Source organism: Homalodisca vitripennis, unplaced genomic scaffold (assembly GCF_021130785.1).
Source record: "Homalodisca vitripennis isolate AUS2020 unplaced genomic scaffold, UT_GWSS_2.1 ScUCBcl_3966;HRSCAF=9823, whole genome shotgun sequence".
Classification (NCBI taxonomy): Eukaryota; Metazoa; Arthropoda; class Insecta; order Hemiptera; family Cicadellidae; genus Homalodisca; species Homalodisca vitripennis.
In genome coordinates this window covers 9,105-24,022 of record NW_025780073.1, presented here as the reverse complement: position 1 = coordinate 24,022, position 14,918 = coordinate 9,105, and positions in this window count along the sequence as shown.

Here is a 14,918-nt window from a genome sequence, read left to right as displayed (position 1 = left end):
TCGTGGCCAGGTGGACCTATAGAAAATTCTCGTTAATAATGTGCTGCAATAACAAAAACTTTTCTATGAATGTTAAAAATATAAAATGTTTTAAACTTTTATGCCTCCCCTTTCATCGTTTACTATTCAGATTCTTTACAAACACAAGAAAAGCTATCCTTTAGAACACTGATGTATAACAATTTCAATTTGATCGTGTTGATATTTTAATCGACATTTGTCCAGTTCTTTCAAATGTACTGTTTCTTTCTAGTCTTTCACTTATTGTTTGTGGAGTCAATTTCTTGCATTTACCTAATTGTAGGTTAAGTTTTTCTTTGTTATTTTTGTATAAAATGTTATTACTGCCACATTTTCCTCAAGCTAGCTTATTTTTACTATTGTTTGCCATGACAAAATAATGTGATAAAGGCAAGTCGGCCATAGATTGATTAAGAATTTCTTTAATAAGGATTGACACCATTTCATTGTAAACCAGCATCTTGTATATTTTTATGTAGAATACGCCATACAATAAAGCTGATTAGTTTTGAAATGAGTGGTCACTTGAGCTTTATTTCATTATTCTATTCCTGTTACTGTCTTCTCTGTCCTTTATTTTTAAACACTGTATAACTCTAGAAGAATCTTCTAATAATCTGATATTATTAAAAAATAAATCTTTCGGGCTAATAATTTTCAAAACATTAAAATGTTGTGTTATTGAATAATGTATTCTTTGGCAGCTTTTGATGTTATGGGGCTCTGAACGATTCTTTTCGCTGGGCCCTTAACGCCGGGGGTTTGGCAATATGCAACACCCCTCAATCAAAGGGAATCCAGAAGACTACTTGGAAGAAGTTTGGTGCTACCTTTAGATTATTTACATATTTTCAAAACTCGTAATAAAATACATTTTAATAATGCGTATTTTTGTAATTCATGTTTTTTTAAAGCAATCTATACTATTAAACCGGATATCTTTTATAAAGTCCCCCCATTAACTTTCTTATGAATAGATATGGAGTAATTTACTTTGGGGGGTGTTTTATATGACCAACTAAGGAGTCAAAGTATGTAGGGATTTTATTTTATGTATCAAAGTTATTTTACTACATAAATGGGGTATTTTGGGGGGGGGGGTCAAAAATATTCATACTTCAAATAACTTAGTTGGTCGTATAAACATTCTCCAAAGTAAATCACTCCATCTCTAATTATAATTAAGGGGGAGAATAAACAGGTGAAGTAATATGTATTTTGTTATTCATCTGTTAAAGTCAGTTACACTTTGCAAATGATACGCTATGTACAGAAGCTTTTATTTGTCTGGATTTGTTTTCATTTGGATTTTAATTAGCTACAGTAAAAATGCCATAATTTATTACATCATAAGTGTGTTAACTTGAAAAATTAAGAACTTAAATTTTAGTCCCCCTTTAGACTTAAGATTTCTTCAATCTGGCCTCAAATAGTCCAATTATTACTGAAACCAATGGAGCTATTCTATAAAATATGAAATATTGGAAAAATTTCAGATGTAGTTATAAAAAACAGTTTCACTCTATGACTTTAGGGCTGCATCTTTAAACTTAATTTTAAAATGGATCAAGAGTTTGGAATTTCTTTCATTGAATACCTCTTATCTCAGGATTGTTTAGAATACCATTTAAAAAGACTATGCTCATGGTGTTCCTGTTTTTTTAAAAATTTAATCGCATTTGAAGCCACGGGTAACAGCTAGTTTGTAATACAGTATATTAATTAAAAACCAGTCCTTAATTATTTGTAATAACTAAACAATAACAACAATACGGAAAATAAAGCAACTACTTATAATCCATACTTCTCTCACGTTAAGTGCTTCACATACATTGTTTAGCTGGTTCCTAGTAACCACTAACTCACTTTTACACTCCCATTTTATCTCAGAAAGAGGTTTACATGTGATTTTGGTATACTCCTCCTGTCACTAGAAACAGCGAAAATTGCATAAAAAGCCAAAGAATGTCGGGCCTTGAGCACAAGATGAAGTAGTATCTCCCAATACTATATTCCAGCTAGGATTGCTACACGAAATAAAGAACGTTGAATGATATAAATTGGGTATCCTTTGCACACAGCTCTTTCGCTTGCATGTCGGCACCATTATAACCTTTACAAATCTCTCCCCAGTTAGCAAGAGACTAATCTAAATAATTTTTACTCATCCATCCTATGATGAATGATAACTGCAGGAAATAGTGGTACCACATACAGTGCCGGTTTTAGCACTACTAGCGCCCTGGGCGAGATTTCTTCGGCGCTCACTAACTGCAATTCAATTACATACGAAAAAAGGCCTGCGGTGCCCCTTTTGAAAAAAAAACCTTTTGACATGGTTTCGCATGAACTTCTTTTGCAAAAGCTTGACAGAGTGGGTGTGCATGGCTTGGCAAATCAATGGCTGTCATCTTTCTTGAGTCAGCGTAGACAAGTTGTGGAAATTCCATACGTTGACGTAAATACTAGGAAAAGATGCTTTTCTGACGAGCAGATTGTCAAGACGGGTGTGCCACAGGGCTCCATACTTGGATCCTTCCTCTTTATTTTGTATGTGAATGACCTCAGCAGTTGTGTTTTGAGGGGCTTGTTGTGTTTGTTTGCTGACGACACATCACTAATCGATGAGTCTTGTCGTTTCAATATGGAGATAAATACGTTTGTTCAGTGTAATTCAATAGTCCAGTGGTTTCAGAGTAATGGTTTGGCCGTGAATACTGATAAAACTACATTGCTAGACTTTTCAATTTCATCAAGACGCAATGACTCTTTGAGTGTTTGGGTTGGCGATACAGAGGTTTGTTCTGAGCAAATGGTCAAGTTTTTAGGCCTAATTGCCGATAAGAATCTTAGCTTCTCCTTTCATGTAAATCATGTCGCACGTAAAGTCTGTGCTGGTATTTTTGTTCTTCGTAGACTTTCATCTTTTCACGGGCACCGATTTGCTTCTGACTTCATATTTTGCATTAGTTTTATCCCTACCTTTCATACGCTGTTTGAAATTTGGGGTTTTGAAAATTGCAGAACAAACCATGTCTTTCTTTTGCAGAAGAAAGCGGTGAGAGCTATTGCTGGCATCCGTCAATCAGAATCCTGCAAATCACACTTTAAGAAGTTCAATCTGCTTACTTTTCCAAGTATATATATATTTACCACACATTGGTCGTTTTTAAGCAAAACCAGGGCATTTTCGAGTCACTAATTCCGCAGTCCGGACACTATCTCAGGAATAGCAACAAATTAAATATTCCCCCCATGCAACCTCTTTTTTCAAACATCACTGTTTTTATATAATTCTCTTCCTGTGGACCTAAAGAATATAAATGATACAATGGTCTTTAAGAAAACACTGAAGGCTTTTTTAATAGAAAAATGTTTCAACACCCTCAGTGAATTTATTGGAAATAAATAGTCTGTATGTATAGATATAAAAACTTTACATGTATTTTTCTAATACTTATGACGCAGTCCAATGCATGTTACGTGTCTGATGGAAATAAAAGAATATTTGATTTGATTTTCGTCTGGCGCCCCTGGGCGGTCGCCCTACCCTAACGCCGCTCCTGACTACATACTATGACGAGATTGTATTGTCATGAACTGACTAGGAGCTCTGAACAGGTTGTGAACTCTTCTTAATCTTTACTATAATATTGTTTTTGTTTTGATGAACATGAAAACACCCACAGCTGTAGCTAATTTAGTGTAAAGTGACATGTTTACAGTGACAACTAAACATATAGGTCATTCCAGGTTGTCTGCTGTATTCTGGTAGACAAGGGGATGAAAAAAGAAAAGAAAAGATCAACAGGAATAAAAAGGTAAAACCATGAACTGTTGTTGATGAAACGCAAAAGATGTAGGAGGACACATGTTGAGATGTATTCAATTCACGTATTTAAGCAACAGGCATCATAAAACAAATATTAGTTTAAATGTAAAATATAATGTCTTCCAGGAGTAAAGTAAAATTTGGTTTCCACAAGATCCCATTTTGGGTCCCATTCTTTTTTTATTTGTAGGAGAGACATGTGTAATGTATTGAATTACAATAATTATTATACATATTATAAATTGTTACTGGCAAGTTAAAGCCACAGCCAAAGACCAACTGTATGATCGTATGATGCTGTGACGTCATATGGGGTGATCAGTTTGAATAAATGCCATTGGCTGTTCTCATCACGCCACCAGATCATACCACCACTACCACTTCCAGTGTCCTGCCCTTGTCTCTCTCTCAGTTACCCTCCAACCTTAACCGAGCACAGTCGATGATGTAAACTAATTCAGTCTTTTATTCCGATTCCCCGTAACCCGTACACAACAATTGGCGACGAGGTATTAATGCGATCCCGCGAGTGCAATGCAACCTGTTCGATTGTGCGTAAATAATTTCTCCGAAAATTATAGTGGGAGGAAGTGTGTCTGTAGTTTGGCGTCACGTGGACTCAAAATCGGTACATTTTGATGTTGGAAGACAAGGTCGTAAATTGGAACATTTCGTCTTTATTTAGTGAAACAGTAAAAATGGCGGGAATTATTGGCGGAATCGGTGACTTCGACAACAGTGCAGAAACTTGGAATTCGTATGTTGAAACGATTTGAATTATTCGTTGACTGTAACAGTATTAGTGACGACAAAAAGGTTAGTACGTTACTAACAGTCGTGGGTGTGAAAACGTACAGTTTGTTACGAGATTTATGTACGCCGGAAAAACCTTCAGTGAAAAAGTTCGATGAGTTAGTGAAGTTAATTCAGGACCATTTTGTACCCGAAGCCATCATTCATAGCTGAAAGGTACAAGTTTCAGCAAAAGGAATCAGCAGGAAGGAGAATCAGTCGCAGAGTACATCGCCAGCCTCAAGAAGTTGTCTGCATACTGCGAGTTTGGCGCATCCCTCAACGACTATCTCAGAGACAGACTGGTGAGCGGCATCAGGAGTGAGTCGACCAAGCAGAGGCTGTTGGGAGAGACCACCCTAACCTTCGACCAGGCTGTGAAAATCGTCTGCTCAGTGGAAGCGGCGGAGAAGAATGCGGCGGCAGCCGGGTCCAGCGGATGGCAGCGCATCACCACCCACATGTGAGAGTCGGCGGCAGCGGTGGCAGCGCGAGCTACAACGCAAGGCACGAAGTCAAGGTGCAGTGTACGTGCTGTGGGCAGTGTGGTCACTATAGGAAGCAGTGCAAATTGTTTGGTGTTGTGTGGTCACAAATGTGGTAAAAGAAATCACATATCTAAGGTATGTCGATCTACTGAAATTAGTAAGTTACCAGACAATCAGCTTTCGAAAGTTAAGAAAGGTATATCTTATCAGTCTAATTTTCAACACAAGAAAAACAAAGATTATAAGAAACATAATTTTGTAAATGATAGTTCAGAACTGTCAGATTCAAATAATTCTAAGAATTATGTTCAGAGTGATGAAAAATCTTAAGAGTTATGTCGAGGACATACAGAATTTATTTAAAGTAAATGAAACTCACGGTGAAAGAATTAGAGTTGACCCAATTAAGATTAAAGTCCTAGTGCAAGGTCGAGAAACCATATTTGAAGTTGATACTGGAGCTAGTGTCACAGTGTATAGTGAGGATTTTTATGAAAATAATTTATAGTTCTTGTAAATTGTTAGAAAACGACCTAACTTTGAGTTCGTACACTAATGAACCTATTATACCTGTGGGCAAAGTTAATGTTGATGTTTTGCTATGAGAAAATACATAAATGCTTAGATTTGTATGTGATTAGAGGAGGTTCACATCCTTTAATGGGTCGTGATTGGCTTAAAGTACTGGGAGTTGACATTACGTTTAAAAATAACTTGTGTGTTATAAACAGACCTATAGATAACAAGGCTAATTTCGAGACAATGACGTCCGAGCTAACTAATCAATTTCCAGAAGTGTTCACTGAGAAACTAGGTCAGTATACAGGCGAACCAGTAAAACTAAATCTAAAAGAAAATGCTAGACCTAGGTATTTTAAAGCCAAGACCGATACCATTCTCATTGAAAAGTAAGGTAGATAAAGAACTACAACGCTTAGTTGACGAACAAGTGTTAATTCCAGTAAGCAGCTCGGAATGGGGAACGCCCCATTGTACTAGTATTAAAAAAGAACGGTGAAATTAGGCTATGTGGAGACTTTAAAGTTACTCTAAATCAGTATCTAGAAGTAGACAAGTACCCTATACCTAGAATAGAAGATTTATTTGCAAATTTACAGCATGGAGAAACGTTTCTCTAAAATAGATCTTAGTCAAGCCTATATGCAATTAAAGTTAGACAGTGAGTCACAAAAATTATGTGCAATTAGCACGCATAAGGGTCTTTTCTCATATTGTAGAATGCCTTATGGAATCTCATCAGCCCCAGGCATATTTCAAAGAGTTATTGAACAATCTTTTGCATAATTTAGAAGGCATATCAGTGTTCATGGATGATATTCTTATCACCGCACCTAATAACGAAACTCATGTAAGTAGGTTGCAAGAGGTTTGTAAACGCCTGAGTGAAAAAGGATTTACCGTAAAGAAAGATAAATGTACGTTCTTTGTAGACAAAATCGAGTATCTTGGTTTTAGTATCGATAAAGATGGACTGCATACCTCTGAATCTAAAATTAAAGCTATAAATCAAGCACCTGTACCTAAATCTGTCACTCAAGTCAAAGCTTTTATTGGCTTGGTAAATTATTATGGAAAGTTTTATCAATAATTTGTTCAACAATCTTGAGTCCGTTGTACAACTTGTTAAAAAAGGACGTGCCATTTGATTTTGATGAAAAATGTCTCAAATCATTTAGCCATGTCAAGGATGTTTTGACTAAAGCACCAGTTTTGGCGCATTATGATTCAAAGTTGCCTGTAAAACTAGCAGTAGACGCAAGCTCGACAGGGCTGGGCTGCGTACTTAGTATCATAACCCCTGAAGGCGTTGAGAAACCTATTGCATACCACTCTCGTACTTTATCACCAGCAGAATGTCAATATTCACAAATAGATAAGGAAGCTTTAGCAGTAGTATATGGAGTAAGGAAATTTCATCAATATTTTTTATGGCCGAAAATTCACATTGTGTACTGATCACAAACCTTTAATTAGCATATTTGAACCGAAAAAGGGTTTACCTGTTTTCGCAGCAAGCCGATTACAAAGATACGCATTATTTTTAAGTGGATACAATTTTGATGTACAGTATGTAAGGTCAGAAAAGCATGGTAACGCAGACGCATTATCACGCTTACCATTAAGCACTAAACACGTTGTAAATAATAACAATGAACCAAGGTGGAAAGGTACCTATTTACACTGTATCGCTGAAAGTTCAGTACCTTTAACTTTTGAAGATGTAAAAGCTGAAACCCAAAATGATCCTATTATAAAACAAAATACATAACTATGTGATGTACGGATGGCCAAATTTTTTGTCAGGAGAGAATAGGGAATTGTTACCTTATTTCCAAAGGAAGGACGAGCTAACAGTTGAGCATGGCATTGTTATGTGGGGATATAAAATTGTTGTTCCTAACAAGTTGCGTAGCTACGTATTAAATGAGTTACACGCGAGTCACTTGGGAATTGTAAAAAATGAAGTCAGTAGCAAGATCCTATATTTGGTGGCCAAATATAGATGAAAACATTGAAAGCCTAGCGAACAATTGCTCTTCCTGTCTTATGGAACGTTCTAGTCCTAGTAAGAGTAATCTACATGTTTGGCAACTATCCATCTATGCCATGGGAAAGATTGCATATTGATTACTTGGGTCCTTTCAAAGATAAGACCTACTTGGTAGTAATTGATGCTTACACTAAGTGGTTGGAAGTATTTGAAGTAGGCTCTACTTCAGCTAAGCTAGCTATAGAAAAGTTAAGAGAACTATTTTCTAGATTTGGATTACCTGTCACTATCCATAGTGATAATGGACCACCATTTACCTCAGTTGAATTTAAAAATTTCATGCAACTTAATGGTATAAGACATACATTTTCACCAGCTTATCATCCTCAGTCTAATGGTCAGGCTGAGAACTCAGTTAAGTATGCTAAACGTAAAATAAGATTGGCTTTTCAAGAAAATATTGATACTAAAGTAGCCTTGAATAGGATGTTATTTGATTACAGAAACTCCGTTCATAGTACTACTAACGAGACACCTGCCAAATTAATGTTCAATAGACCACTAAGATACAGGCTAGATTTACTCAGACCTAATGTAGCCAGAACTGTGCAATTAAAACAGGACAAACAAAAAGAATATTTTGGCGGTAGAAAAACGAGAATTCTATTTCCTAATCAATCTGTATTAGTGAGAGATTATCGCTCTAAAGACAAATGGATAGAGGGCATTGTAATAAAACAGTTAAATAATGTGATGTATTCTGTTATGACAAAAACTGGTTTAACTTGGAGTAGACATATTGATCAGCTGATAGGACTACACAGTAGTATTGTTGACAGTGACAGTCAAATTCCACCATCTCAGGACCGTACAGTTGCGGAGCGTGAGACAAGCGCTCAGTGTCCGCCAACTCCAAGCCCAGTCAGAATTAGTAACACTGACCTCACTAGATCAGCTGGTCTCTCCCCCTCCTCACCGCATCATACCTCACCATGTCACATCACTACCCCTCATAGTGTTGTGTCCTTTATTTTAATTTAAAATGTAGTTTTTTTACCCAATTAGTGGTTAAAACTATATAAAACAGTTCTTAAAACATTTTTGTTCATAATTTACATAAAAAATGTTTAGATTTTTTTTCGTAATCTTTTTTTTCCAGTACTTTTCCTACAACTAACCTTACCCGTTAACTTTAATTGTTTTCAGTGTTTGTTTACTATTAGTAGTTTTTCAAGTGAGAAGGTAATGGACAACTTAAAATTTGCCCCTTCAAACAACTCAAACTGTTTGGATTTTGATACCATAACTAATGATCACAATTATTGTTCTAATAAGCAAACAATGAACATCATTTCAGGAAAAACTATTTCTAATGACGATGTCAATAATCAAAACGAGTGGCAAATCGAAACAACTAGAAACAAAAGACATTTGTCAACAGCCAACGTTTCAGATGTTAAGAAACCTTGTAGACTTACAGAGTACGTTGCAAAAACTGCTAGACCTATTGAATTGCACAACAGATTTGAAATGCTGAGTAACGCCAACCTAGGCTCTGAAGAAGAAACGATGAATGACGACAAATGTAGGACGAAGGTGATGGCCTCCACCTATATTTGTCCCCAACATTGTCAACATAAGTAAAATGATGGTAAACATTGAACAAGTAATTAAAAAAGAGTCATATTCATTTAAATGCATAGCTAGAGATAAAGTAAAAATTAACACTGATACTATTGAAGCCTACCGCGCATTAGTCAAACATTTAACTAACATGAAAGTAAACTTCCATACATACCAAATAAAGGGTGACAGAGCTTATAGAGTAGTGCTTAAGAATATGCACTTCTCTACAGAACCCCAGGAAATTAAAACAGCTATAGAAGCTTATAACCACAAAGTTAGGAATGTGTCGAACCTTAGAAGTAGCAAATCTAAAGATCCACTGTCAATTTTTTTTTGTAGACTTAGAGCCAGCATCAAACAACAAAGACATTTTTAAAATTGAATTCCTACTAAATGCCAAAATTGTACTTGAGCCCCCTTACAAACGTAATGATGTGGTGCAGTGCAAAAAGTGTCAAAGATATGGGCACACAAAGGCTTACTGCTGGTACCAAAACCGCTGTGTAAAATGCGGCTCAGATCATGATACTAGCAGCTGTAATAAATCTGTAAATGTTCCTCCCAAATGTGTATTATGTGGTGGTGAGCACCCAGCCAACTATAAAGGTTGCTCTATTTACAAAGATATTAAGAAAAAGGCTTTTCCACCTCTAAGACCAGCGTTAAAAAAAGACACTCCTCCTCCAGTGCAAGATCGAGAAGTAGATAGACCTATATCTGTTCGTACTCAAAATTCAACAGGTAATCAGTCTCAACCAGTATCACCAACCTTATCTTATGCTAGAGTGGCATCAGGTCAATCAAATATAGAAGCAAATCACAATCTGAATCAAATAATTGATGGATTTTTAAATAAGTTCGAAATGATGATGTCTCAACAAGCCCAGCAAATAGGTACATTAATTAACCTATTGACAACTGTCATATCAAAACTAAAATGAATAGATTTTATAGGATTGGACTCTGGAATGCCAATGGCTTGGCCCGACATGGCCAAGATATTCAACTTTTTATTTCAATACACAAAATAGATATTATGTTAATTTCTGAGACCCACTTTACAAACTTAAATTTTTTCAAAATCCCAAATTTTACTTTTTATTCTACAAACCACCCTGACAATACGGCGCATGGAGGTAGCGCTGTGCTAATCAGAAAACAAATAAAACATTATGAATTACCTAGATTTCAAGAAGATCATATTCAAGCTACAAGCATAGTGGTTGAGGACTGGATGGGACCCACTTACATTTTTCTGGTGTTTACTGCCCCCCGAGGCACAATATTACCAAACTTCAATTCAACGAATTTTTCGAAACTTTAGGGCCTCGTTTTGTAGCAGGTGGTGACTTTAATGCCAAACATGTCATGTGGGGTTCAAGGTTGATTAACCCTAGAGGTAGAAATTTGTTAAATTGCATGAATGACAATCACTTGAGTTACGTATCTACAGGGGAACCAACCTATTGGCCTTCAGATCCCAACAAAAATTCCAGATCTTCTTGATTTCTTTGTTACGGGAGGTATTTCTCCTAACTATATGGAGGCTGTTTCATCTCTTGATTTGTCGTCCGATCACTCTCCGGTCATCCTATCAATAAGTTCATCATTTGTATTGAAAGAAAAGGCAGCGTCCTTATCGAATAAAGGCACAAACTGGGTGAAGTTTCGTGAAACGTTAAATGACAGTTTAAGTCTTAATATATCACTTAAAACAAGAGAGGAAATAGACAACGCTGTGGAAATTTTTAATTATACTGTTCAGAAATCTGCTTGGAGTGCAACGCCTGAACTTAATAATACAACGTGTGGCAATATCAATTACCCAATATATATTAAGCAGCACATTGCTCAAAAACGTCGCTTACGAAGAATATGGCAAAAATTCTAGAAATGTAAGAGATAAAACAATGTTTAACAGAGCATCAAGACAGTTAAAGATTTTGCTTAAAAACTTAAAAAACATATGGTTTCAAGAATTCACTTCAAATCTCTCCCCAACTGAAGCAACAGACTATTCTTTATGGAAAGTAACAAAAAGCACAAAGAAACCGCAAGTGCCCATTCCTCCAATATCTAAACCAGATGGTTCTTGGGCGAAAAAGTAACAGAGAGAAAACTGATTTGTTTGCTGCATATTTTTAGTAATGTTTTCAAACCATACCCTGTAGATAACAACTTTGATAATAGACATGTTGTAAAGGAGTTTCTTGATTCACCTAACCAACTCTCACTACCTATTGGCTCCTTTAAACCATCTGAAATATATGATGAGATTAAAAATCTTAATCCCAAAAAGGCCCCTGGTTATGAGTTAATAACAGGTAAGATACTACAAGAGCTTCCTAGGAAAGCCATACTCTTTTCTTACCTTCGTATTTAATGCTATTTTGAGGCTTGAATACTTCCCATCACAATGGAAGGTGGCTCAAGTTATTGTTGTTCCTAAGCCAGGAAAACCTCAAAACGAAGTAATGTCCTACAGGCCAATCAGTCTACTACCTATACCTTCTAAATTATTCGAAAAGTTATTTTTAAAACGACTTCAGGTTTTTATAACTGAATGCAATTTAATTCCCCAATCATCAGTTTGGTTTCAGAGTGCACCACTCCACTATCGAACAAGTCCATAGAGTAGCTAATATAATAAGGCAAGATTTGGAATCAAGAAAATTTTGTTCTGCAGCATTTCTCGATGTGAGTCAAGCCTTTGACAAAGTGTGGCATGAAGGGCTTCTATTTTAAAATAAAAAGTCATCTACCTCACACTGTTTACAACATTATAAAATCTTATTTAGAACGAAGGTATTTTCAAATCAAGTTTGATGATTGTCTTTCAGATCTGAATGAAATAAACTCTGGTGTACCTCAGGGAAGTGTACTAGGACCAGTGCTGTACTTAATTTTTCACTGCAGACATTCCAACTAATCAAAATTCTTTGACAGCAACATTCGCCGATGACACTGCCGTACTGGCATCCCACTCCAACCATGTTGTAGCATCACAAATTCTACAAACTAACTTAAATTCTATCACAGTTTGGCTTAAAACTTGGAGAATTAAAGTGAATGAAACTAAATCTGTTCACGTCACATTTACGTTGAAACATGACACCTGTCCACCAGTGTTTTTAAACAACATTCAAATTCCTCAAAGAAATGAAGCTAAGTATCTGGGTGTACATCTCGATAGGAAGCTGACTTGGAAACCACACATATGGAACAAAAGGCTCCAATTAAATTCAAAATTTTCAAAACTAAATTGGCTTTTTGGGAACAAATCCCATTTATCAATAGAAAGCAAACTGTTGTTGTACAAGACTGTTCTAAAGCCCATCTGGACGTACGGAATTCAACTGTGGGGAGTTGCTTCTACATCAAATATTGAAATTATACAGCGTTTCCAATCTAAAGTTCTCCGAAAGATATTACAGGCCCCATGGTATGTTTCGTAATGAAGTCATTCACAGAGACACGAATATCCCTTTTGTTACTGAAGAAATTCCAAAGTTCTGCATCAAGTATCAAAACAAATTAAACTCTCATCCTAACTACTTGGCTATTAATCTGCTGGACAACAGTGACCATCAATTTCGGCTAAAAAGACATGATTTCTTTTTAGCTGATCGATTTTTAAAGATGAACAATCTCTTAAATGTTTTATGTTAAATTAAGGTTAATGAACTTTGATTAACCATGTCCATAAGATTTATCATCAAATTTTACTTATTGTTTGTTGTATATAAACAGATTGTAAAATAAATTAAAGTCAAAAAAAAAAAACTACCCCTCATTCTAGACCACGTCTTTCTCTACCCTCAGCTGTTCCTTCTCCTGTCACTAGAACAGCTGATCATACAAACAGATACCCAACTCGTATTAGGAAACCTGTAGAGAAATTAAACTTGTAAATAACTTACAGTACTTAAGGATGACATTTAATAATGATATGTGTTATTTATATTTAAATGTGTTTATTATATATTTATTATTATACTTGTATTGTTTAATTTATCTATGACTTGTGTGAATTCAATTTATTTTGAAATTTGGAAGGGAGGAAATGTAATGTATTGAATTACAATAATAATTATAATAATAATTATTATATATATTATAAATTGTTACTGGCAAGTTAAAGCCACAGCCAAAGACCAACTGTATGATCGTATGATGCTGTGACGTCATATGGGGTGATCAGTTTGAATAAATGCCATTGGCTGTTCTCATCACGCCACCAGATCATACCACCACTACCACTTCCAGTGTCCTGCCCTTGTCTCTCTCTCAGTTACCCTCCAACCTTAACCGAGCACAGTCGATGATGTAAACTAATTCAGTCTTTTATTCCGATTCCCCGTAACCCGTACACAACAACATGATATAACTATTTAAATTAAACTCTTTTTTACAGATGATAACACTGCTTTAGATACAACGAATAAATTGACTGAAATGTAATCTGCTGTGTAAAACACTTTGTCTGATTTAGAAAAATATTTCGTGCAGAATAATTTGGTAAATTTTTAAATCATTTTTGTACAAAGAAATTTAAAAGTGGTTTCTGAGTCGCAACTTTTTTTTCTGCGTTTACATTGATAGGAATTTAAGATGGGAATTTCTTATATGAGGAGCAAACATTCAAAAGGTGATTTCTCACAAAAAATTGAAAAGTGAGTTTTTGGCTGATTGCTATTCTCTAAGTTGAATCTCACGAGATTCAATAATTAGTTTCAGTCAAAAAATGCTTTCTCCTATTAAAAATAAATGTAGAAAACTGACATCTCAATCAAAAAGTGTTTATTCCAAAGCCTATGTTCATTCAATTAGTGGTTTCTCCAGTGGACCAATCACAGCTGCTCACTTGTGTCACATGGACCAGTTGTCATCTGTTATTATTTCCAGCAGATATTTGAGGTTTATAGTGAATGTTTAGTCATGTTAGACTGTTTTCATAAGTTTTTGGATTAAGTTAATGTTGTTTTATTATAATTTTGAAAATAATGGAAGAAGTAGTGGATGGTGTGTTAGTGAGCATTGGAAATAGTGGGACACGCAAGAGACAGGCAAGTGGTGGGAAAAGGAAAAGAGCCAAACGTAAGCGGTACTCTGCACCATCAGGTAGTAATGTTTACATCCCATGCAAACACTCCACTAAGACTTTATCATGCTCTGATATTAGACCAAATGATGTAAAGAAACTGCGGGACAAACTTTATAAAGTACCACAAAAACTTCGCCAAGATTCTATACTTTCTTCATTAGTCGTTACAAAGAACGTTAAACGACGTAGGCCTAACACGCCGAACCAAAACAAGTCTCTTTCAGCAGGCTCACAGCATGCCTTTTCAGCTAATTACTATATTCAAAGCAATAAAAAAAGAATTCCTGTTTGCAAGAAAAATTTTCTTGCTATCACCAAAGTAGGGAGAAAAAGGCTAGCCAATTTAGTCGCAAAAGTTTATTCTGGAGAGCCTATTGAGGATAAGCGAGGTGGTGATAGGAAAAGTAACAGGAGTATCGAAAAGAAAAATAAAGTAAGAGATTTTATTTCTAACTTGAGGGCATGTGAAAGTCACTATGGAAGAAAAAAGTCTAAACGTCTGTACTTAAATTGTAGATTAAGTATAAAGAAGATAGTGACCAA